The sequence below is a fragment of the Lissotriton vulgaris genome, unplaced genomic scaffold (assembly GCF_964263255.1).
Source record: "Lissotriton vulgaris unplaced genomic scaffold, aLisVul1.2 SCAFFOLD_12566, whole genome shotgun sequence".
In the NCBI taxonomy this organism is placed as follows: domain Eukaryota; kingdom Metazoa; phylum Chordata; class Amphibia; order Caudata; family Salamandridae; genus Lissotriton; species Lissotriton vulgaris.
Window position 1 is genome coordinate 12,501 of NW_028252472.1, and position 15,000 is coordinate 27,500.

General features: G+C 52.3%; 76 non-coding genes across 76 annotated transcripts in view; all 76 read left to right on the plus strand.

Moving 5' to 3' along the window:
- Positions 1-72: 72 nt before the first annotated feature.
- On the plus strand, positions 73-191 carry LOC147662207 (5S ribosomal RNA). Its single transcript, XR_015305900.1, has one exon. It is a non-coding gene; the product is annotated as a 5S ribosomal RNA (ribosomal RNA).
- An 80-nt stretch (positions 192-271) lies between these two features.
- LOC147662208 (5S ribosomal RNA) lies at positions 272-390 on the plus strand. Its single transcript, XR_015305957.1, has one exon. It is a non-coding gene; the product is annotated as a 5S ribosomal RNA (ribosomal RNA).
- Positions 391-470: 80 nt separating this feature from the next.
- LOC147662209 (5S ribosomal RNA) lies at positions 471-589 on the plus strand. Its single transcript, XR_015305905.1, has one exon. It is a non-coding gene; the product is annotated as a 5S ribosomal RNA (ribosomal RNA).
- A 77-nt stretch (positions 590-666) lies between these two features.
- On the plus strand, positions 667-785 carry LOC147662210 (5S ribosomal RNA). The gene has a single exon (XR_015305958.1). It is a non-coding gene; the product is annotated as a 5S ribosomal RNA (ribosomal RNA).
- Positions 786-866: 81 nt separating this feature from the next.
- Positions 867-985, plus strand: LOC147662211 (5S ribosomal RNA). The gene has a single exon (XR_015305959.1). It is a non-coding gene; the product is annotated as a 5S ribosomal RNA (ribosomal RNA).
- Positions 986-1,065: 80 nt separating this feature from the next.
- LOC147662212 (5S ribosomal RNA) lies at positions 1,066-1,184 on the plus strand. The gene has a single exon (XR_015305960.1). It is a non-coding gene; the product is annotated as a 5S ribosomal RNA (ribosomal RNA).
- Positions 1,185-1,264: 80 nt separating this feature from the next.
- On the plus strand, positions 1,265-1,383 carry LOC147662213 (5S ribosomal RNA). Its single transcript, XR_015305962.1, has one exon. It is a non-coding gene; the product is annotated as a 5S ribosomal RNA (ribosomal RNA).
- Positions 1,384-1,463: 80 nt separating this feature from the next.
- Positions 1,464-1,582, plus strand: LOC147662214 (5S ribosomal RNA). Its single transcript, XR_015305963.1, has one exon. It is a non-coding gene; the product is annotated as a 5S ribosomal RNA (ribosomal RNA).
- Positions 1,583-1,662: 80 nt separating this feature from the next.
- On the plus strand, positions 1,663-1,781 carry LOC147662215 (5S ribosomal RNA). The gene has a single exon (XR_015305964.1). It is a non-coding gene; the product is annotated as a 5S ribosomal RNA (ribosomal RNA).
- Positions 1,782-1,861: 80 nt separating this feature from the next.
- Positions 1,862-1,980, plus strand: LOC147662216 (5S ribosomal RNA). The gene has a single exon (XR_015305965.1). It is a non-coding gene; the product is annotated as a 5S ribosomal RNA (ribosomal RNA).
- An 80-nt stretch (positions 1,981-2,060) lies between these two features.
- Positions 2,061-2,179, plus strand: LOC147662217 (5S ribosomal RNA). The gene has a single exon (XR_015305966.1). It is a non-coding gene; the product is annotated as a 5S ribosomal RNA (ribosomal RNA).
- Positions 2,180-2,259: 80 nt separating this feature from the next.
- On the plus strand, positions 2,260-2,378 carry LOC147662218 (5S ribosomal RNA). The gene has a single exon (XR_015305806.1). It is a non-coding gene; the product is annotated as a 5S ribosomal RNA (ribosomal RNA).
- An 80-nt stretch (positions 2,379-2,458) lies between these two features.
- LOC147662219 (5S ribosomal RNA) lies at positions 2,459-2,577 on the plus strand. The gene has a single exon (XR_015305807.1). It is a non-coding gene; the product is annotated as a 5S ribosomal RNA (ribosomal RNA).
- Positions 2,578-2,657: 80 nt separating this feature from the next.
- Positions 2,658-2,776, plus strand: LOC147662220 (5S ribosomal RNA). The gene has a single exon (XR_015305808.1). It is a non-coding gene; the product is annotated as a 5S ribosomal RNA (ribosomal RNA).
- Positions 2,777-2,856: 80 nt separating this feature from the next.
- Positions 2,857-2,975, plus strand: LOC147662221 (5S ribosomal RNA). The gene has a single exon (XR_015305809.1). It is a non-coding gene; the product is annotated as a 5S ribosomal RNA (ribosomal RNA).
- An 80-nt stretch (positions 2,976-3,055) lies between these two features.
- On the plus strand, positions 3,056-3,174 carry LOC147662222 (5S ribosomal RNA). The gene has a single exon (XR_015305810.1). It is a non-coding gene; the product is annotated as a 5S ribosomal RNA (ribosomal RNA).
- An 80-nt stretch (positions 3,175-3,254) lies between these two features.
- LOC147662223 (5S ribosomal RNA) lies at positions 3,255-3,373 on the plus strand. Its single transcript, XR_015305812.1, has one exon. It is a non-coding gene; the product is annotated as a 5S ribosomal RNA (ribosomal RNA).
- An 80-nt stretch (positions 3,374-3,453) lies between these two features.
- LOC147662224 (5S ribosomal RNA) lies at positions 3,454-3,572 on the plus strand. The gene has a single exon (XR_015305813.1). It is a non-coding gene; the product is annotated as a 5S ribosomal RNA (ribosomal RNA).
- Positions 3,573-3,652: 80 nt separating this feature from the next.
- On the plus strand, positions 3,653-3,771 carry LOC147662225 (5S ribosomal RNA). The gene has a single exon (XR_015305814.1). It is a non-coding gene; the product is annotated as a 5S ribosomal RNA (ribosomal RNA).
- An 80-nt stretch (positions 3,772-3,851) lies between these two features.
- LOC147662226 (5S ribosomal RNA) lies at positions 3,852-3,970 on the plus strand. Its single transcript, XR_015305815.1, has one exon. It is a non-coding gene; the product is annotated as a 5S ribosomal RNA (ribosomal RNA).
- An 80-nt stretch (positions 3,971-4,050) lies between these two features.
- LOC147662227 (5S ribosomal RNA) lies at positions 4,051-4,169 on the plus strand. Its single transcript, XR_015305816.1, has one exon. It is a non-coding gene; the product is annotated as a 5S ribosomal RNA (ribosomal RNA).
- Positions 4,170-4,249: 80 nt separating this feature from the next.
- Positions 4,250-4,368, plus strand: LOC147662228 (5S ribosomal RNA). Its single transcript, XR_015305817.1, has one exon. It is a non-coding gene; the product is annotated as a 5S ribosomal RNA (ribosomal RNA).
- Positions 4,369-4,448: 80 nt separating this feature from the next.
- On the plus strand, positions 4,449-4,567 carry LOC147662229 (5S ribosomal RNA). Its single transcript, XR_015305818.1, has one exon. It is a non-coding gene; the product is annotated as a 5S ribosomal RNA (ribosomal RNA).
- Positions 4,568-4,647: 80 nt separating this feature from the next.
- Positions 4,648-4,766, plus strand: LOC147662230 (5S ribosomal RNA). The gene has a single exon (XR_015305819.1). It is a non-coding gene; the product is annotated as a 5S ribosomal RNA (ribosomal RNA).
- An 80-nt stretch (positions 4,767-4,846) lies between these two features.
- Positions 4,847-4,965, plus strand: LOC147662231 (5S ribosomal RNA). Its single transcript, XR_015305820.1, has one exon. It is a non-coding gene; the product is annotated as a 5S ribosomal RNA (ribosomal RNA).
- An 80-nt stretch (positions 4,966-5,045) lies between these two features.
- LOC147662232 (5S ribosomal RNA) lies at positions 5,046-5,164 on the plus strand. Its single transcript, XR_015305821.1, has one exon. It is a non-coding gene; the product is annotated as a 5S ribosomal RNA (ribosomal RNA).
- An 80-nt stretch (positions 5,165-5,244) lies between these two features.
- LOC147662233 (5S ribosomal RNA) lies at positions 5,245-5,363 on the plus strand. Its single transcript, XR_015305823.1, has one exon. It is a non-coding gene; the product is annotated as a 5S ribosomal RNA (ribosomal RNA).
- Positions 5,364-5,443: 80 nt separating this feature from the next.
- Positions 5,444-5,562, plus strand: LOC147662234 (5S ribosomal RNA). The gene has a single exon (XR_015305824.1). It is a non-coding gene; the product is annotated as a 5S ribosomal RNA (ribosomal RNA).
- Positions 5,563-5,642: 80 nt separating this feature from the next.
- Positions 5,643-5,761, plus strand: LOC147662235 (5S ribosomal RNA). Its single transcript, XR_015305825.1, has one exon. It is a non-coding gene; the product is annotated as a 5S ribosomal RNA (ribosomal RNA).
- Positions 5,762-5,841: 80 nt separating this feature from the next.
- Positions 5,842-5,960, plus strand: LOC147662236 (5S ribosomal RNA). The gene has a single exon (XR_015305826.1). It is a non-coding gene; the product is annotated as a 5S ribosomal RNA (ribosomal RNA).
- An 80-nt stretch (positions 5,961-6,040) lies between these two features.
- LOC147662237 (5S ribosomal RNA) lies at positions 6,041-6,159 on the plus strand. The gene has a single exon (XR_015305827.1). It is a non-coding gene; the product is annotated as a 5S ribosomal RNA (ribosomal RNA).
- An 80-nt stretch (positions 6,160-6,239) lies between these two features.
- Positions 6,240-6,358, plus strand: LOC147662238 (5S ribosomal RNA). The gene has a single exon (XR_015305828.1). It is a non-coding gene; the product is annotated as a 5S ribosomal RNA (ribosomal RNA).
- An 80-nt stretch (positions 6,359-6,438) lies between these two features.
- LOC147662239 (5S ribosomal RNA) lies at positions 6,439-6,557 on the plus strand. The gene has a single exon (XR_015305829.1). It is a non-coding gene; the product is annotated as a 5S ribosomal RNA (ribosomal RNA).
- Positions 6,558-6,637: 80 nt separating this feature from the next.
- On the plus strand, positions 6,638-6,756 carry LOC147662240 (5S ribosomal RNA). Its single transcript, XR_015305830.1, has one exon. It is a non-coding gene; the product is annotated as a 5S ribosomal RNA (ribosomal RNA).
- An 80-nt stretch (positions 6,757-6,836) lies between these two features.
- LOC147662241 (5S ribosomal RNA) lies at positions 6,837-6,955 on the plus strand. The gene has a single exon (XR_015305831.1). It is a non-coding gene; the product is annotated as a 5S ribosomal RNA (ribosomal RNA).
- Positions 6,956-7,035: 80 nt separating this feature from the next.
- On the plus strand, positions 7,036-7,154 carry LOC147662242 (5S ribosomal RNA). Its single transcript, XR_015305832.1, has one exon. It is a non-coding gene; the product is annotated as a 5S ribosomal RNA (ribosomal RNA).
- Positions 7,155-7,234: 80 nt separating this feature from the next.
- Positions 7,235-7,353, plus strand: LOC147662243 (5S ribosomal RNA). Its single transcript, XR_015305834.1, has one exon. It is a non-coding gene; the product is annotated as a 5S ribosomal RNA (ribosomal RNA).
- Positions 7,354-7,433: 80 nt separating this feature from the next.
- On the plus strand, positions 7,434-7,552 carry LOC147662244 (5S ribosomal RNA). Its single transcript, XR_015305835.1, has one exon. It is a non-coding gene; the product is annotated as a 5S ribosomal RNA (ribosomal RNA).
- An 80-nt stretch (positions 7,553-7,632) lies between these two features.
- LOC147662245 (5S ribosomal RNA) lies at positions 7,633-7,751 on the plus strand. Its single transcript, XR_015305836.1, has one exon. It is a non-coding gene; the product is annotated as a 5S ribosomal RNA (ribosomal RNA).
- An 80-nt stretch (positions 7,752-7,831) lies between these two features.
- Positions 7,832-7,950, plus strand: LOC147662246 (5S ribosomal RNA). The gene has a single exon (XR_015305837.1). It is a non-coding gene; the product is annotated as a 5S ribosomal RNA (ribosomal RNA).
- Positions 7,951-8,030: 80 nt separating this feature from the next.
- Positions 8,031-8,149, plus strand: LOC147662247 (5S ribosomal RNA). Its single transcript, XR_015305838.1, has one exon. It is a non-coding gene; the product is annotated as a 5S ribosomal RNA (ribosomal RNA).
- Positions 8,150-8,229: 80 nt separating this feature from the next.
- Positions 8,230-8,348, plus strand: LOC147662248 (5S ribosomal RNA). Its single transcript, XR_015305839.1, has one exon. It is a non-coding gene; the product is annotated as a 5S ribosomal RNA (ribosomal RNA).
- An 80-nt stretch (positions 8,349-8,428) lies between these two features.
- LOC147662249 (5S ribosomal RNA) lies at positions 8,429-8,547 on the plus strand. Its single transcript, XR_015305840.1, has one exon. It is a non-coding gene; the product is annotated as a 5S ribosomal RNA (ribosomal RNA).
- An 80-nt stretch (positions 8,548-8,627) lies between these two features.
- Positions 8,628-8,746, plus strand: LOC147662250 (5S ribosomal RNA). Its single transcript, XR_015305841.1, has one exon. It is a non-coding gene; the product is annotated as a 5S ribosomal RNA (ribosomal RNA).
- An 80-nt stretch (positions 8,747-8,826) lies between these two features.
- On the plus strand, positions 8,827-8,945 carry LOC147662251 (5S ribosomal RNA). Its single transcript, XR_015305842.1, has one exon. It is a non-coding gene; the product is annotated as a 5S ribosomal RNA (ribosomal RNA).
- Positions 8,946-9,025: 80 nt separating this feature from the next.
- Positions 9,026-9,144, plus strand: LOC147662252 (5S ribosomal RNA). Its single transcript, XR_015305843.1, has one exon. It is a non-coding gene; the product is annotated as a 5S ribosomal RNA (ribosomal RNA).
- An 80-nt stretch (positions 9,145-9,224) lies between these two features.
- On the plus strand, positions 9,225-9,343 carry LOC147662253 (5S ribosomal RNA). Its single transcript, XR_015305845.1, has one exon. It is a non-coding gene; the product is annotated as a 5S ribosomal RNA (ribosomal RNA).
- Positions 9,344-9,423: 80 nt separating this feature from the next.
- Positions 9,424-9,544, plus strand: LOC147662254 (5S ribosomal RNA). The gene has a single exon (XR_015305926.1). It is a non-coding gene; the product is annotated as a 5S ribosomal RNA (ribosomal RNA).
- An 80-nt stretch (positions 9,545-9,624) lies between these two features.
- On the plus strand, positions 9,625-9,742 carry LOC147662255 (5S ribosomal RNA). Its single transcript, XR_015305924.1, has one exon. It is a non-coding gene; the product is annotated as a 5S ribosomal RNA (ribosomal RNA).
- Positions 9,743-9,822: 80 nt separating this feature from the next.
- On the plus strand, positions 9,823-9,941 carry LOC147662256 (5S ribosomal RNA). The gene has a single exon (XR_015305846.1). It is a non-coding gene; the product is annotated as a 5S ribosomal RNA (ribosomal RNA).
- Positions 9,942-10,021: 80 nt separating this feature from the next.
- LOC147662257 (5S ribosomal RNA) lies at positions 10,022-10,140 on the plus strand. Its single transcript, XR_015305847.1, has one exon. It is a non-coding gene; the product is annotated as a 5S ribosomal RNA (ribosomal RNA).
- An 80-nt stretch (positions 10,141-10,220) lies between these two features.
- Positions 10,221-10,339, plus strand: LOC147662258 (5S ribosomal RNA). Its single transcript, XR_015305848.1, has one exon. It is a non-coding gene; the product is annotated as a 5S ribosomal RNA (ribosomal RNA).
- Positions 10,340-10,419: 80 nt separating this feature from the next.
- LOC147662259 (5S ribosomal RNA) lies at positions 10,420-10,538 on the plus strand. Its single transcript, XR_015305849.1, has one exon. It is a non-coding gene; the product is annotated as a 5S ribosomal RNA (ribosomal RNA).
- An 80-nt stretch (positions 10,539-10,618) lies between these two features.
- Positions 10,619-10,737, plus strand: LOC147662260 (5S ribosomal RNA). The gene has a single exon (XR_015305850.1). It is a non-coding gene; the product is annotated as a 5S ribosomal RNA (ribosomal RNA).
- Positions 10,738-10,817: 80 nt separating this feature from the next.
- On the plus strand, positions 10,818-10,936 carry LOC147662261 (5S ribosomal RNA). The gene has a single exon (XR_015305851.1). It is a non-coding gene; the product is annotated as a 5S ribosomal RNA (ribosomal RNA).
- Positions 10,937-11,016: 80 nt separating this feature from the next.
- On the plus strand, positions 11,017-11,135 carry LOC147662262 (5S ribosomal RNA). Its single transcript, XR_015305852.1, has one exon. It is a non-coding gene; the product is annotated as a 5S ribosomal RNA (ribosomal RNA).
- An 80-nt stretch (positions 11,136-11,215) lies between these two features.
- On the plus strand, positions 11,216-11,334 carry LOC147662263 (5S ribosomal RNA). Its single transcript, XR_015305853.1, has one exon. It is a non-coding gene; the product is annotated as a 5S ribosomal RNA (ribosomal RNA).
- Positions 11,335-11,414: 80 nt separating this feature from the next.
- On the plus strand, positions 11,415-11,533 carry LOC147662264 (5S ribosomal RNA). Its single transcript, XR_015305854.1, has one exon. It is a non-coding gene; the product is annotated as a 5S ribosomal RNA (ribosomal RNA).
- Positions 11,534-11,613: 80 nt separating this feature from the next.
- Positions 11,614-11,732, plus strand: LOC147662265 (5S ribosomal RNA). The gene has a single exon (XR_015305856.1). It is a non-coding gene; the product is annotated as a 5S ribosomal RNA (ribosomal RNA).
- An 80-nt stretch (positions 11,733-11,812) lies between these two features.
- On the plus strand, positions 11,813-11,931 carry LOC147662266 (5S ribosomal RNA). The gene has a single exon (XR_015305857.1). It is a non-coding gene; the product is annotated as a 5S ribosomal RNA (ribosomal RNA).
- An 80-nt stretch (positions 11,932-12,011) lies between these two features.
- LOC147662267 (5S ribosomal RNA) lies at positions 12,012-12,130 on the plus strand. Its single transcript, XR_015305858.1, has one exon. It is a non-coding gene; the product is annotated as a 5S ribosomal RNA (ribosomal RNA).
- Positions 12,131-12,210: 80 nt separating this feature from the next.
- On the plus strand, positions 12,211-12,329 carry LOC147662268 (5S ribosomal RNA). The gene has a single exon (XR_015305859.1). It is a non-coding gene; the product is annotated as a 5S ribosomal RNA (ribosomal RNA).
- An 80-nt stretch (positions 12,330-12,409) lies between these two features.
- LOC147662269 (5S ribosomal RNA) lies at positions 12,410-12,528 on the plus strand. Its single transcript, XR_015305860.1, has one exon. It is a non-coding gene; the product is annotated as a 5S ribosomal RNA (ribosomal RNA).
- An 80-nt stretch (positions 12,529-12,608) lies between these two features.
- LOC147662270 (5S ribosomal RNA) lies at positions 12,609-12,727 on the plus strand. Its single transcript, XR_015305861.1, has one exon. It is a non-coding gene; the product is annotated as a 5S ribosomal RNA (ribosomal RNA).
- An 80-nt stretch (positions 12,728-12,807) lies between these two features.
- LOC147662271 (5S ribosomal RNA) lies at positions 12,808-12,926 on the plus strand. The gene has a single exon (XR_015305862.1). It is a non-coding gene; the product is annotated as a 5S ribosomal RNA (ribosomal RNA).
- Positions 12,927-13,006: 80 nt separating this feature from the next.
- On the plus strand, positions 13,007-13,125 carry LOC147662272 (5S ribosomal RNA). Its single transcript, XR_015305863.1, has one exon. It is a non-coding gene; the product is annotated as a 5S ribosomal RNA (ribosomal RNA).
- Positions 13,126-13,205: 80 nt separating this feature from the next.
- On the plus strand, positions 13,206-13,324 carry LOC147662273 (5S ribosomal RNA). Its single transcript, XR_015305864.1, has one exon. It is a non-coding gene; the product is annotated as a 5S ribosomal RNA (ribosomal RNA).
- An 80-nt stretch (positions 13,325-13,404) lies between these two features.
- On the plus strand, positions 13,405-13,523 carry LOC147662274 (5S ribosomal RNA). The gene has a single exon (XR_015305865.1). It is a non-coding gene; the product is annotated as a 5S ribosomal RNA (ribosomal RNA).
- Positions 13,524-13,603: 80 nt separating this feature from the next.
- Positions 13,604-13,722, plus strand: LOC147662275 (5S ribosomal RNA). The gene has a single exon (XR_015305867.1). It is a non-coding gene; the product is annotated as a 5S ribosomal RNA (ribosomal RNA).
- Positions 13,723-13,802: 80 nt separating this feature from the next.
- LOC147662276 (5S ribosomal RNA) lies at positions 13,803-13,921 on the plus strand. Its single transcript, XR_015305868.1, has one exon. It is a non-coding gene; the product is annotated as a 5S ribosomal RNA (ribosomal RNA).
- An 80-nt stretch (positions 13,922-14,001) lies between these two features.
- LOC147662277 (5S ribosomal RNA) lies at positions 14,002-14,120 on the plus strand. The gene has a single exon (XR_015305869.1). It is a non-coding gene; the product is annotated as a 5S ribosomal RNA (ribosomal RNA).
- Positions 14,121-14,200: 80 nt separating this feature from the next.
- Positions 14,201-14,319, plus strand: LOC147662278 (5S ribosomal RNA). The gene has a single exon (XR_015305929.1). It is a non-coding gene; the product is annotated as a 5S ribosomal RNA (ribosomal RNA).
- Positions 14,320-14,399: 80 nt separating this feature from the next.
- On the plus strand, positions 14,400-14,518 carry LOC147662279 (5S ribosomal RNA). The gene has a single exon (XR_015305904.1). It is a non-coding gene; the product is annotated as a 5S ribosomal RNA (ribosomal RNA).
- An 80-nt stretch (positions 14,519-14,598) lies between these two features.
- On the plus strand, positions 14,599-14,717 carry LOC147662280 (5S ribosomal RNA). The gene has a single exon (XR_015305870.1). It is a non-coding gene; the product is annotated as a 5S ribosomal RNA (ribosomal RNA).
- An 80-nt stretch (positions 14,718-14,797) lies between these two features.
- Positions 14,798-14,916, plus strand: LOC147662281 (5S ribosomal RNA). Its single transcript, XR_015305917.1, has one exon. It is a non-coding gene; the product is annotated as a 5S ribosomal RNA (ribosomal RNA).
- An 80-nt stretch (positions 14,917-14,996) lies between these two features.
- LOC147662282 (5S ribosomal RNA) overlaps positions 14,997-15,000 on the plus strand; it is a 119-nt gene continuing 115 nt past the window's right edge. Inside the window, exon 1 of the ribosomal RNA XR_015305871.1 lies at positions 14,997-15,000. This exon is cut by the window's right edge and continues 115 nt beyond it. This is a non-coding gene — a ribosomal RNA (5S ribosomal RNA).

Sequence of the window (15,000 nt, forward strand, 5' to 3'; positions counted from 1 at the left end):
CCAGAGTGGTTTGCTTGCTTGTACTGAAGCTGAGCGAAGAAAGCTAAGAGGCCCAAAACCAGTGCTCCTAGAGCCTACGGCCATACCACCCTGAAAGCACCTGATCTCGTCCGATCTCAGAAGTTAAGCAGGGTCGGGCCTGGTTAGTACCTGGATGGGAGACTGCCTGGGAATACCAGGTGCTGTAGGCTTTTTTTTTTCAGAGTGGTTTGCTTGCTTGTACTGAAGCTGAGCGAAGAAAGCTAAGAGGCCCAAAACCAGTGCTCCTAGAGCCTACGGCCATACCACCCTGAAAGCACCTGATCTCGTCCGATCTCAGAAGTTAAGCAGGGTCGGGCCTGGTTAGTACCTGGATGGGAGACCGCCTGGGAATACCAGGTGCTGTAGGCTTTTTTTTTTCAGAGTGGTTTGCTTGCTTGTACTGAAGCTGAGCGAAGAAAGCTAAGAGGCCCAAAACCAGTGCTCCTAGCGCCTACGGCCATACCACCCTGAAAGCACCTGATCTCGTCCGATCTCAGAAGTTAAGCAAGGTCGGGCCTGGTTAGTACCTGGATGGGAGACCGCCTGGGAATACCAGGTGCTGTAGGCTTTTTTTTTTCGTGGTTTGCTTGCTTGTACTGAAGCTGAGCGAAGAAAGCTAAGAGGCCCAAAACCAGTGCTCCTAGAGCCTACGGCCATACCACCCTGAAAGCACCTGATCTCGTCCGATCTCAGAAGTTAAGCAGGGTCGGGCCTGGTTAGTACCTGGATGGGAGACCGCCTGGGAATACCAGGTGCTGTAGGCTTTTTTTTTTCGCGAGTGGTTTGCTTGCTTGTACTGAAGCTGAGCGAAGAAAGCTAAGAGGCCCAAAACCAGTGCTCCTAGAGCCTACGGCCATACCACCCTGAAAGCACCTGATCTCGTCCGATCTCAGAAGTTAAGCAGGGTCGGGCCTGGTTAGTACCTGGATGGGAGACCGCCTGGGAATACCAGGTGCTGTAGGCTTTTTTTTTTCAGAGTGGTTTGCTTGCTTGTACTGAAGCTGAGCGAAGAAAGCTAAGAGGCCCAAAACCAGTGCTCCTAGAGCCTACGGCCATACCACCCTGAAAGCACCTGATCTCGTCCGATCTCAGAAGTTAAGCAGGGTCGGGCCTGGTTAGTACCTGGATGGGAGACCGCCTGGGAATACCAGGTGCTGTAGGCTTTTTTTTTTCAGAGTGGTTTGCTTGCTTGTACTGAAGCTGAGCGAAGAAAGCTAAGAGGCCCAAAACCAGTGCTCCTAGAGCCTACGGCCATACCACCCTGAAAGCACCTGATCTCGTCCGATCTCAGAAGTTAAGCAGGGTCGGGCCTGGTTAGTACCTGGATGGGAGACCGCCTGGGAATACCAGGTGCTGTAGGCTTTTTTTTTTCAGAGTGGTTTGCTTGCTTGTACTGAAGCTGAGCGAAGAAAGCTAAGAGGCCCAAAACCAGTGCTCCTAGAGCCTACGGCCATACCACCCTGAAAGCACCTGATCTCGTCCGATCTCAGAAGTTAAGCAGGGTCGGGCCTGGTTAGTACCTGGATGGGAGACCGCCTGGGAATACCAGGTGCTGTAGGCTTTTTTTTTTCAGAGTGGTTTGCTTGCTTGTACTGAAGCTGAGCGAAGAAAGCTAAGAGGCCCAAAACCAGTGCTCCTAGAGCCTACGGCCATACCACCCTGAAAGCACCTGATCTCGTCCGATCTCAGAAGTTAAGCAGGGTCGGGCCTGGTTAGTACCTGGATGGGAGACCGCCTGGGAATACCAGGTGCTGTAGGCTTTTTTTTTTCAGAGTGGTTTGCTTGCTTGTACTGAAGCTGAGCGAAGAAAGCTAAGAGGCCCAAAACCAGTGCTCCTAGAGCCTACGGCCATACCACCCTGAAAGCACCTGATCTCGTCCGATCTCAGAAGTTAAGCAGGGTCGGGCCTGGTTAGTACCTGGATGGGAGACCGCCTGGGAATACCAGGTGCTGTAGGCTTTTTTTTTTCAGAGTGGTTTGCTTGCTTGTACTGAAGCTGAGCGAAGAAAGCTAAGAGGCCCAAAACCAGTGCTCCTAGAGCCTACGGCCATACCACCCTGAAAGCACCTGATCTCGTCCGATCTCAGAAGTTAAGCAGGGTCGGGCCTGGTTAGTACCTGGATGGGAGACCGCCTGGGAATACCAGGTGCTGTAGGCTTTTTTTTTTCAGAGTGGTTTGCTTGCTTGTACTGAAGCTGAGCGAAGAAAGCTAAGAGGCCCAAAACCAGTGCTCCTAGAGCCTACGGCCATACCACCCTGAAAGCACCTGATCTCGTCCGATCTCAGAAGTTAAGCAGGGTCGGGCCTGGTTAGTACCTGGATGGGAGACCGCCTGGGAATACCAGGTGCTGTAGGCTTTTTTTTTTCAGAGTGGTTTGCTTGCTTGTACTGAAGCTGAGCGAAGAAAGCTAAGAGGCCCAAAACCAGTGCTCCTAGAGCCTACGGCCATACCACCCTGAAAGCACCTGATCTCGTCCGATCTCAGAAGTTAAGCAGGGTCGGGCCTGGTTAGTACCTGGATGGGAGACCGCCTGGGAATACCAGGTGCTGTAGGCTTTTTTTTTTCAGAGTGGTTTGCTTGCTTGTACTGAAGCTGAGCGAAGAAAGCTAAGAGGCCCAAAACCAGTGCTCCTAGAGCCTACGGCCATACCACCCTGAAAGCACCTGATCTCGTCCGATCTCAGAAGTTAAGCAGGGTCGGGCCTGGTTAGTACCTGGATGGGAGACCGCCTGGGAATACCAGGTGCTGTAGGCTTTTTTTTTTCAGAGTGGTTTGCTTGCTTGTACTGAAGCTGAGCGAAGAAAGCTAAGAGGCCCAAAACCAGTGCTCCTAGAGCCTACGGCCATACCACCCTGAAAGCACCTGATCTCGTCCGATCTCAGAAGTTAAGCAGGGTCGGGCCTGGTTAGTACCTGGATGGGAGACCGCCTGGGAATACCAGGTGCTGTAGGCTTTTTTTTTTCAGAGTGGTTTGCTTGCTTGTACTGAAGCTGAGCGAAGAAAGCTAAGAGGCCCAAAACCAGTGCTCCTAGAGCCTACGGCCATACCACCCTGAAAGCACCTGATCTCGTCCGATCTCAGAAGTTAAGCAGGGTCGGGCCTGGTTAGTACCTGGATGGGAGACCGCCTGGGAATACCAGGTGCTGTAGGCTTTTTTTTTTCAGAGTGGTTTGCTTGCTTGTACTGAAGCTGAGCGAAGAAAGCTAAGAGGCCCAAAACCAGTGCTCCTAGAGCCTACGGCCATACCACCCTGAAAGCACCTGATCTCGTCCGATCTCAGAAGTTAAGCAGGGTCGGGCCTGGTTAGTACCTGGATGGGAGACCGCCTGGGAATACCAGGTGCTGTAGGCTTTTTTTTTTCAGAGTGGTTTGCTTGCTTGTACTGAAGCTGAGCGAAGAAAGCTAAGAGGCCCAAAACCAGTGCTCCTAGAGCCTACGGCCATACCACCCTGAAAGCACCTGATCTCGTCCGATCTCAGAAGTTAAGCAGGGTCGGGCCTGGTTAGTACCTGGATGGGAGACCGCCTGGGAATACCAGGTGCTGTAGGCTTTTTTTTTTCAGAGTGGTTTGCTTGCTTGTACTGAAGCTGAGCGAAGAAAGCTAAGAGGCCCAAAACCAGTGCTCCTAGAGCCTACGGCCATACCACCCTGAAAGCACCTGATCTCGTCCGATCTCAGAAGTTAAGCAGGGTCGGGCCTGGTTAGTACCTGGATGGGAGACCGCCTGGGAATACCAGGTGCTGTAGGCTTTTTTTTTTCAGAGTGGTTTGCTTGCTTGTACTGAAGCTGAGCGAAGAAAGCTAAGAGGCCCAAAACCAGTGCTCCTAGAGCCTACGGCCATACCACCCTGAAAGCACCTGATCTCGTCCGATCTCAGAAGTTAAGCAGGGTCGGGCCTGGTTAGTACCTGGATGGGAGACCGCCTGGGAATACCAGGTGCTGTAGGCTTTTTTTTTTCAGAGTGGTTTGCTTGCTTGTACTGAAGCTGAGCGAAGAAAGCTAAGAGGCCCAAAACCAGTGCTCCTAGAGCCTACGGCCATACCACCCTGAAAGCACCTGATCTCGTCCGATCTCAGAAGTTAAGCAGGGTCGGGCCTGGTTAGTACCTGGATGGGAGACCGCCTGGGAATACCAGGTGCTGTAGGCTTTTTTTTTTCAGAGTGGTTTGCTTGCTTGTACTGAAGCTGAGCGAAGAAAGCTAAGAGGCCCAAAACCAGTGCTCCTAGAGCCTACGGCCATACCACCCTGAAAGCACCTGATCTCGTCCGATCTCAGAAGTTAAGCAGGGTCGGGCCTGGTTAGTACCTGGATGGGAGACCGCCTGGGAATACCAGGTGCTGTAGGCTTTTTTTTTTCAGAGTGGTTTGCTTGCTTGTACTGAAGCTGAGCGAAGAAAGCTAAGAGGCCCAAAACCAGTGCTCCTAGAGCCTACGGCCATACCACCCTGAAAGCACCTGATCTCGTCCGATCTCAGAAGTTAAGCAGGGTCGGGCCTGGTTAGTACCTGGATGGGAGACCGCCTGGGAATACCAGGTGCTGTAGGCTTTTTTTTTTCAGAGTGGTTTGCTTGCTTGTACTGAAGCTGAGCGAAGAAAGCTAAGAGGCCCAAAACCAGTGCTCCTAGAGCCTACGGCCATACCACCCTGAAAGCACCTGATCTCGTCCGATCTCAGAAGTTAAGCAGGGTCGGGCCTGGTTAGTACCTGGATGGGAGACCGCCTGGGAATACCAGGTGCTGTAGGCTTTTTTTTTTCAGAGTGGTTTGCTTGCTTGTACTGAAGCTGAGCGAAGAAAGCTAAGAGGCCCAAAACCAGTGCTCCTAGAGCCTACGGCCATACCACCCTGAAAGCACCTGATCTCGTCCGATCTCAGAAGTTAAGCAGGGTCGGGCCTGGTTAGTACCTGGATGGGAGACCGCCTGGGAATACCAGGTGCTGTAGGCTTTTTTTTTTCAGAGTGGTTTGCTTGCTTGTACTGAAGCTGAGCGAAGAAAGCTAAGAGGCCCAAAACCAGTGCTCCTAGAGCCTACGGCCATACCACCCTGAAAGCACCTGATCTCGTCCGATCTCAGAAGTTAAGCAGGGTCGGGCCTGGTTAGTACCTGGATGGGAGACCGCCTGGGAATACCAGGTGCTGTAGGCTTTTTTTTTTCAGAGTGGTTTGCTTGCTTGTACTGAAGCTGAGCGAAGAAAGCTAAGAGGCCCAAAACCAGTGCTCCTAGAGCCTACGGCCATACCACCCTGAAAGCACCTGATCTCGTCCGATCTCAGAAGTTAAGCAGGGTCGGGCCTGGTTAGTACCTGGATGGGAGACCGCCTGGGAATACCAGGTGCTGTAGGCTTTTTTTTTTCAGAGTGGTTTGCTTGCTTGTACTGAAGCTGAGCGAAGAAAGCTAAGAGGCCCAAAACCAGTGCTCCTAGAGCCTACGGCCATACCACCCTGAAAGCACCTGATCTCGTCCGATCTCAGAAGTTAAGCAGGGTCGGGCCTGGTTAGTACCTGGATGGGAGACCGCCTGGGAATACCAGGTGCTGTAGGCTTTTTTTTTTCAGAGTGGTTTGCTTGCTTGTACTGAAGCTGAGCGAAGAAAGCTAAGAGGCCCAAAACCAGTGCTCCTAGAGCCTACGGCCATACCACCCTGAAAGCACCTGATCTCGTCCGATCTCAGAAGTTAAGCAGGGTCGGGCCTGGTTAGTACCTGGATGGGAGACCGCCTGGGAATACCAGGTGCTGTAGGCTTTTTTTTTTCAGAGTGGTTTGCTTGCTTGTACTGAAGCTGAGCGAAGAAAGCTAAGAGGCCCAAAACCAGTGCTCCTAGAGCCTACGGCCATACCACCCTGAAAGCACCTGATCTCGTCCGATCTCAGAAGTTAAGCAGGGTCGGGCCTGGTTAGTACCTGGATGGGAGACCGCCTGGGAATACCAGGTGCTGTAGGCTTTTTTTTTTCAGAGTGGTTTGCTTGCTTGTACTGAAGCTGAGCGAAGAAAGCTAAGAGGCCCAAAACCAGTGCTCCTAGAGCCTACGGCCATACCACCCTGAAAGCACCTGATCTCGTCCGATCTCAGAAGTTAAGCAGGGTCGGGCCTGGTTAGTACCTGGATGGGAGACCGCCTGGGAATACCAGGTGCTGTAGGCTTTTTTTTTTCAGAGTGGTTTGCTTGCTTGTACTGAAGCTGAGCGAAGAAAGCTAAGAGGCCCAAAACCAGTGCTCCTAGAGCCTACGGCCATACCACCCTGAAAGCACCTGATCTCGTCCGATCTCAGAAGTTAAGCAGGGTCGGGCCTGGTTAGTACCTGGATGGGAGACCGCCTGGGAATACCAGGTGCTGTAGGCTTTTTTTTTTCAGAGTGGTTTGCTTGCTTGTACTGAAGCTGAGCGAAGAAAGCTAAGAGGCCCAAAACCAGTGCTCCTAGAGCCTACGGCCATACCACCCTGAAAGCACCTGATCTCGTCCGATCTCAGAAGTTAAGCAGGGTCGGGCCTGGTTAGTACCTGGATGGGAGACCGCCTGGGAATACCAGGTGCTGTAGGCTTTTTTTTTTCAGAGTGGTTTGCTTGCTTGTACTGAAGCTGAGCGAAGAAAGCTAAGAGGCCCAAAACCAGTGCTCCTAGAGCCTACGGCCATACCACCCTGAAAGCACCTGATCTCGTCCGATCTCAGAAGTTAAGCAGGGTCGGGCCTGGTTAGTACCTGGATGGGAGACCGCCTGGGAATACCAGGTGCTGTAGGCTTTTTTTTTTCAGAGTGGTTTGCTTGCTTGTACTGAAGCTGAGCGAAGAAAGCTAAGAGGCCCAAAACCAGTGCTCCTAGAGCCTACGGCCATACCACCCTGAAAGCACCTGATCTCGTCCGATCTCAGAAGTTAAGCAGGGTCGGGCCTGGTTAGTACCTGGATGGGAGACCGCCTGGGAATACCAGGTGCTGTAGGCTTTTTTTTTTCAGAGTGGTTTGCTTGCTTGTACTGAAGCTGAGCGAAGAAAGCTAAGAGGCCCAAAACCAGTGCTCCTAGAGCCTACGGCCATACCACCCTGAAAGCACCTGATCTCGTCCGATCTCAGAAGTTAAGCAGGGTCGGGCCTGGTTAGTACCTGGATGGGAGACCGCCTGGGAATACCAGGTGCTGTAGGCTTTTTTTTTTCAGAGTGGTTTGCTTGCTTGTACTGAAGCTGAGCGAAGAAAGCTAAGAGGCCCAAAACCAGTGCTCCTAGAGCCTACGGCCATACCACCCTGAAAGCACCTGATCTCGTCCGATCTCAGAAGTTAAGCAGGGTCGGGCCTGGTTAGTACCTGGATGGGAGACCGCCTGGGAATACCAGGTGCTGTAGGCTTTTTTTTTTCAGAGTGGTTTGCTTGCTTGTACTGAAGCTGAGCGAAGAAAGCTAAGAGGCCCAAAACCAGTGCTCCTAGAGCCTACGGCCATACCACCCTGAAAGCACCTGATCTCGTCCGATCTCAGAAGTTAAGCAGGGTCGGGCCTGGTTAGTACCTGGATGGGAGACCGCCTGGGAATACCAGGTGCTGTAGGCTTTTTTTTTTCAGAGTGGTTTGCTTGCTTGTACTGAAGCTGAGCGAAGAAAGCTAAGAGGCCCAAAACCAGTGCTCCTAGAGCCTACGGCCATACCACCCTGAAAGCACCTGATCTCGTCCGATCTCAGAAGTTAAGCAGGGTCGGGCCTGGTTAGTACCTGGATGGGAGACCGCCTGGGAATACCAGGTGCTGTAGGCTTTTTTTTTTCAGAGTGGTTTGCTTGCTTGTACTGAAGCTGAGCGAAGAAAGCTAAGAGGCCCAAAACCAGTGCTCCTAGAGCCTACGGCCATACCACCCTGAAAGCACCTGATCTCGTCCGATCTCAGAAGTTAAGCAGGGTCGGGCCTGGTTAGTACCTGGATGGGAGACCGCCTGGGAATACCAGGTGCTGTAGGCTTTTTTTTTTCAGAGTGGTTTGCTTGCTTGTACTGAAGCTGAGCGAAGAAAGCTAAGAGGCCCAAAACCAGTGCTCCTAGAGCCTACGGCCATACCACCCTGAAAGCACCTGATCTCGTCCGATCTCAGAAGTTAAGCAGGGTCGGGCCTGGTTAGTACCTGGATGGGAGACCGCCTGGGAATACCAGGTGCTGTAGGCTTTTTTTTTTCAGAGTGGTTTGCTTGCTTGTACTGAAGCTGAGCGAAGAAAGCTAAGAGGCCCAAAACCAGTGCTCCTAGAGCCTACGGCCATACCACCCTGAAAGCACCTGATCTCGTCCGATCTCAGAAGTTAAGCAGGGTCGGGCCTGGTTAGTACCTGGATGGGAGACCGCCTGGGAATACCAGGTGCTGTAGGCTTTTTTTTTTCAGAGTGGTTTGCTTGCTTGTACTGAAGCTGAGCGAAGAAAGCTAAGAGGCCCAAAACCAGTGCTCCTAGAGCCTACGGCCATACCACCCTGAAAGCACCTGATCTCGTCCGATCTCAGAAGTTAAGCAGGGTCGGGCCTGGTTAGTACCTGGATGGGAGACCGCCTGGGAATACCAGGTGCTGTAGGCTTTTTTTTTTCAGAGTGGTTTGCTTGCTTGTACTGAAGCTGAGCGAAGAAAGCTAAGAGGCCCAAAACCAGTGCTCCTAGAGCCTACGGCCATACCACCCTGAAAGCACCTGATCTCGTCCGATCTCAGAAGTTAAGCAGGGTCGGGCCTGGTTAGTACCTGGATGGGAGACCGCCTGGGAATACCAGGTGCTGTAGGCTTTTTTTTTTCAGAGTGGTTTGCTTGCTTGTACTGAAGCTGAGCGAAGAAAGCTAAGAGGCCCAAAACCAGTGCTCCTAGAGCCTACGGCCATACCACCCTGAAAGCACCTGATCTCGTCCGATCTCAGAAGTTAAGCAGGGTCGGGCCTGGTTAGTACCTGGATGGGAGACCGCCTGGGAATACCAGGTGCTGTAGGCTTTTTTTTTTCAGAGTGGTTTGCTTGCTTGTACTGAAGCTGAGCGAAGAAAGCTAAGAGGCCCAAAACCAGTGCTCCTAGAGCCTACGGCCATACCACCCTGAAAGCACCTGATCTCGTCCGATCTCAGAAGTTAAGCAGGGTCGGGCCTGGTTAGTACCTGGATGGGAGACCGCCTGGGAATACCAGGTGCTGTAGGCTTTTTTTTTTCAGAGTGGTTTGCTTGCTTGTACTGAAGCTGAGCGAAGAAAGCTAAGAGGCCCAAAACCAGTGCTCCTAGAGCCTACGGCCATACCACCCTGAAAGCACCTGATCTCGTCCGATCTCAGAAGTTAAGCAGGGTCGGGCCTGGTTAGTACCTGGATGGGAGACCGCCTGGGAATACCAGGTGCTGTAGGCTTTTTTTTTTCAGAGTGGTTTGCTTGCTTGTACTGAAGCTGAGCGAAGAAAGCTAAGAGGCCCAAAACCAGTGCTCCTAGAGCCTACGGCCATACCACCCTGAAAGCACCTGATCTCGTCCGATCTCAGAAGTTAAGCAGGGTCGGGCCTGGGGTTAGTACCTGGATGGGAGACCGCCTGGGAATACCAGGTGCTGTAGGCTTTTTTTTTTCAGAGTGGTTTGCTTGCTTGTACTGAAGCTGAGCGAAGAAAGCTAAGAGGCCCAAAACCAGTGCTCCTAGAGCCTACGGCCATACCACCCTGAAAGCACCTGATCTCGTCCGATCTCAGAAGTTAAGCAGGGCGGGCCTGGTTAGTACCTGGATGGGAGACCGCCTGGGAATACCAGGTGCTGTAGGCTTTTTTTTTTCAGAGTGGTTTGCTTGCTTGTACTGAAGCTGAGCGAAGAAAGCTAAGAGGCCCAAAACCAGTGCTCCTAGAGCCTACGGCCATACCACCCTGAAAGCACCTGATCTCGTCCGATCTCAGAAGTTAAGCAGGGTCGGGCCTGGTTAGTACCTGGATGGGAGACCGCCTGGGAATACCAGGTGCTGTAGGCTTTTTTTTTTCAGAGTGGTTTGCTTGCTTGTACTGAAGCTGAGCGAAGAAAGCTAAGAGGCCCAAAACCAGTGCTCCTAGAGCCTACGGCCATACCACCCTGAAAGCACCTGATCTCGTCCGATCTCAGAAGTTAAGCAGGGTCGGGCCTGGTTAGTACCTGGATGGGAGACCGCCTGGGAATACCAGGTGCTGTAGGCTTTTTTTTTTCAGAGTGGTTTGCTTGCTTGTACTGAAGCTGAGCGAAGAAAGCTAAGAGGCCCAAAACCAGTGCTCCTAGAGCCTACGGCCATACCACCCTGAAAGCACCTGATCTCGTCCGATCTCAGAAGTTAAGCAGGGTCGGGCCTGGTTAGTACCTGGATGGGAGACCGCCTGGGAATACCAGGTGCTGTAGGCTTTTTTTTTTCAGAGTGGTTTGCTTGCTTGTACTGAAGCTGAGCGAAGAAAGCTAAGAGGCCCAAAACCAGTGCTCCTAGAGCCTACGGCCATACCACCCTGAAAGCACCTGATCTCGTCCGATCTCAGAAGTTAAGCAGGGTCGGGCCTGGTTAGTACCTGGATGGGAGACCGCCTGGGAATACCAGGTGCTGTAGGCTTTTTTTTTTCAGAGTGGTTTGCTTGCTTGTACTGAAGCTGAGCGAAGAAAGCTAAGAGGCCCAAAACCAGTGCTCCTAGAGCCTACGGCCATACCACCCTGAAAGCACCTGATCTCGTCCGATCTCAGAAGTTAAGCAGGGTCGGGCCTGGTTAGTACCTGGATGGGAGACCGCCTGGGAATACCAGGTGCTGTAGGCTTTTTTTTTTCAGAGTGGTTTGCTTGCTTGTACTGAAGCTGAGCGAAGAAAGCTAAGAGGCCCAAAACCAGTGCTCCTAGAGCCTACGGCCATACCACCCTGAAAGCACCTGATCTCGTCCGATCTCAGAAGTTAAGCAGGGTCGGGCCTGGTTAGTACCTGGATGGGAGACCGCCTGGGAATACCAGGTGCTGTAGGCTTTTTTTTTTCAGAGTGGTTTGCTTGCTTGTACTGAAGCTGAGCGAAGAAAGCTAAGAGGCCCAAAACCAGTGCTCCTAGAGCCTACGGCCATACCACCCTGAAAGCACCTGATCTCGTCCGATCTCAGAAGTTAAGCAGGGTCGGGCCTGGTTAGTACCTGGATGGGAGACCGCCTGGGAATACCAGGTGCTGTAGGCTTTTTTTTTTCAGAGTGGTTTGCTTGCTTGTACTGAAGCTGAGCGAAGAAAGCTAAGAGGCCCAAAACCAGTGCTCCTAGAGCCTACGGCCATACCACCCTGAAAGCACCTGATCTCGTCCGATCTCAGAAGTTAAGCAGGGTCGGGCCTGGTTAGTACCTGGATGGGAGACCGCCTGGGAATACCAGGTGCTGTAGGCTTTTTTTTTTCAGAGTGGTTTGCTTGCTTGTACTGAAGCTGAGCGAAGAAAGCTAAGAGGCCCAAAACCAGTGCTCCTAGAGCCTACGGCCATACCACCCTGAAAGCACCTGATCTCGTCCGATCTCAGAAGTTAAGCAGGGTCGGGCCTGGTTAGTACCTGGATGGGAGACCGCCTGGGAATACCAGGTGCTGTAGGCTTTTTTTTTTCAGAGTGGTTTGCTTGCTTGTACTGAAGCTGAGCGAAGAAAGCTAAGAGGCCCAAAACCAGTGCTCCTAGAGCCTACGGCCATACCACCCTGAAAGCACCTGATCTCGTCCGATCTCAGAAGTTAAGCAGGGTCGGGCCTGGTTAGTACCTGGATGGGAGACCGCCTGGGAATACCAGGTGCTGTAGGCTTTTTTTTTTCAGAGTGGTTTGCTTGCTTGTACTGAAGCTGAGCGAAGAAAGCTAAGAGGCCCAAAACCAGTGCTCCTAGAGCCTACGGCCATACCACCCTGAAAGCACCTGATCTCGTCCGATCTCAGAAGTTAAGCAGGGTCGGGCCTGGTTAGTACCTGGATGGGAGACCGCCTGGGAATACCAGGTGCTGTAGGCTTTTTTTTTTCAGAGTGGTTTGCTTGCTTGTACTGAAGCTGAGCGAAGAAAGCTAAGAGGCCCAAAACCAGTGCTCCTAGAGCCTACGGCCATACCACCCTGAAAGCACCTGATCTCGTCCGATCTCAGAAGTTAAGCAGGGTCGGGCCTGGTTAGTACCTGGATGGGAGACCGCCTGGGAATACCAGGTGCTGTAGGCTTTTTTTTTTCAGAGTGGTTTGCTTGCTTGTACTGAAGCTGAGCGAAGAAAGCTAAGAGGCCCAAAACCAGTGCTCCTAGAGCCTACGGCCATACCACCCTGAAAGCACCTGATCTCGTCCGATCTCAGAAGTTAAGCAGGGTCGGGCCTGGTTAGTACCTGGATGGGAGACCGCCTGGGAATACCAGGTGCTGTAGGCTTTTTTTTTTCAGAGTGGTTTGCTTGCTTGTACTGAAGCTGAGCGAAGAAAGCTAAGAGGCCCAAAACCAGTGCTCCTAGAGCCTACGGCCATACCACCCTGAAAGCACCTGATCTCGTCCGATCTCAGAAGTTAAGCAGGGTCGGGCCTGGTTAGTACCTGGATGGGAGACCGCCTGGGAATACCAGGTGCTGTAGGCTTTTTTTTTTCAGAGTGGTTTGCTTGCTTGTACTGAAGCTGAGCGAAGAAAGCTAAGAGGCCCAAAACCAGTGCTCCTAGAGCCTACGGCCATACCACCCTGAAAGCACCTGATCTCGTCCGATCTCAGAAGTTAAGCAGGGTCGGGCCTGGTTAGTACCTGGATGGGAGACCGCCTGGGAATACCAGGTGCTGTAGGCTTTTTTTTTTCAGAGTGGTTTGCTTGCTTGTACTGAAGCTGAGCGAAGAAAGCTAAGAGGCCCAAAACCAGTGCTCCTAGAGCCTACGGCCATACCACCCTGAAAGCACCTGATCTCGTCCGATCTCAGAAGTTAAGCAGGGTCGGGCCTGGTTAGTACCTGGATGGGAGACCGCCTGGGAATACCAGGTGCTGTAGGCTTTTTTTTTTCAGAGTGGTTTGCTTGCTTGTACTGAAGCTGAGCGAAGAAAGCTAAGAGGCCCAAAACCAGTGCTCCTAGAGCCTACGGCCATACCACCCTGAAAGCACCTGATCTCGTCCGATCTCAGAAGTTAAGCAGGGTCGGGCCTGGTTAGTACCTGGATGGGAGACCGCCTGGGAATACCAGGTGCTGTAGGCTTTTTTTTTTCAGAGTGGTTTGCTTGCTTGTACTGAAGCTGAGCGAAGAAAGCTAAGAGGCCCAAAACCAGTGCTCCTAGAGCCTACGGCCATACCACCCTGAAAGCACCTGATCTCGTCCGATCTCAGAAGTTAAGCAGGGTCGGGCCTGGTTAGTACCTGGATGGGAGACCGCCTGGGAATACCAGGTGCTGTAGGCTTTTTTTTTTCAGAGTGGTTTGCTTGCTTGTACTGAAGCTGAGCGAAGAAAGCTAAGAGGCCCAAAACCAGTGCTCCTAGAGCCTACGGCCATACCACCCTGAAAGCACCTGATCTCGTCCGATCTCAGAAGTTAAGCAGGGTCGGGCCTGGTTAGTACCTGGATGGGAGACCGCCTGGGAATACCAGGTGCTGTAGGCTTTTTTTTTTCAGAGTGGTTTGCTTGCTTGTACTGAAGCTGAGCGAAGAAAGCTAAGAGGCCCAAAACCAGTGCTCCTAGAGCCTACGGCCATACCACCCTGAAAGCACCTGATCTCGTCCGATCTCAGAAGTTAAGCAGGGTCGGGCCTGGTTAGTACCTGGATGGGAGACCGCCTGGGAATACCAGGTGCTGTAGGCTTTTTTTTTTCAGAGTGGTTTGCTTGCTTGTACTGAAGCTGAGCGAAGAAAGCTAAGAGGCCCAAAACCAGTGCTCCTAGAGCCTACGGCCATACCACCCTGAAAGCACCTGATCTCGTCCGATCTCAGAAGTTAAGCAGGGTCGGGCCTGGTTAGTACCTGGATGGGAGACCGCCTGGGAATACCAGGTGCTGTAGGCTTTTTTTTTTCAGAGTGGTTTGCTTGCTTGTACTGAAGCTGAGCGAAGAAAGCTAAGAGGCCCAAAACCAGTGCTCCTAGAGCCTACGGCCATACCACCCTGAAAGCACCTGATCTCGTCCGATCTCAGAAGTTAAGCAGGGTCGGGCCTGGTTAGTACCTGGATGGGAGACCGCCTGGGAATACCAGGTGCTGTAGGCTTTTTTTTTTCAGAGTGGTTTGCTTGCTTGTACTGAAGCTGAGCGAAGAAAGCTAAGAGGCCCAAAACCAGTGCTACTAGAGCCTACGGCCATACCACCCTGAAAGCACCTGATCTCGTCCGATCTCAGAAGTTAAGCAGGGGTCGGCCTGGTTAGTACCTGGATGGGAGACCGCCTGTGAATACCAGGTGCTGTAGGCTTTTTTTTTTCAGAGTGGTTTGCTTGCTTGTACTGAAGCTGAGCGAAGAAAGCTAAGAGGCCCAAAACCAGTGCTCCTAGAGCCTACGGCCATACCACCCTGAAAGCACCTGATCTCGTCCGATCTCAGAAGGTAAGCAGGGTCGGGCCTGGTTAGTACCTGGATGGGAGACCGCCTGGGAATACCAGGTGCTGTAGGCTTTTTTTTTTCAGAGTGGTTTGCTTGCTTGTACTGAAGCTGAGCGAAGAAAGCTAAGAGGCCCAAAACCAGTGCTCCTAGAGCCTACGGCCATACCACCCTGAAAGCACCTGATCTCGTCCGATCTCAGAAGTTAAGCAGGGTCGGGCCTGGTTAGTACCTGGATGGGAGACCGCCTGGGAATACCAGGTGCTGTAGGCTTTTTTTTTTCAGAGTGGTTTGCTTGCTTGTACTGAAGCTGAGCGAAGAAAGCTAAGAGGCCCAAAACCAGTGCTCCTAGAGCCTACGGCCATACCACCCTGAAAGCACCTGATCTCGTCCGATCTCAGAAGTTAAGCAGGGTCGGGCCTGGTTAGTACCTGGATTGGAGACCGCCTGGGAATACCAGGTGCTGTAGGCTTTTTTTTTTCAGAGTGGTTTGCTTGCTTGTACTGAAGCTGAGCGAAGAAAGCTAAGAGGCCCAAAACCAGTGCTCCTAGAGCCT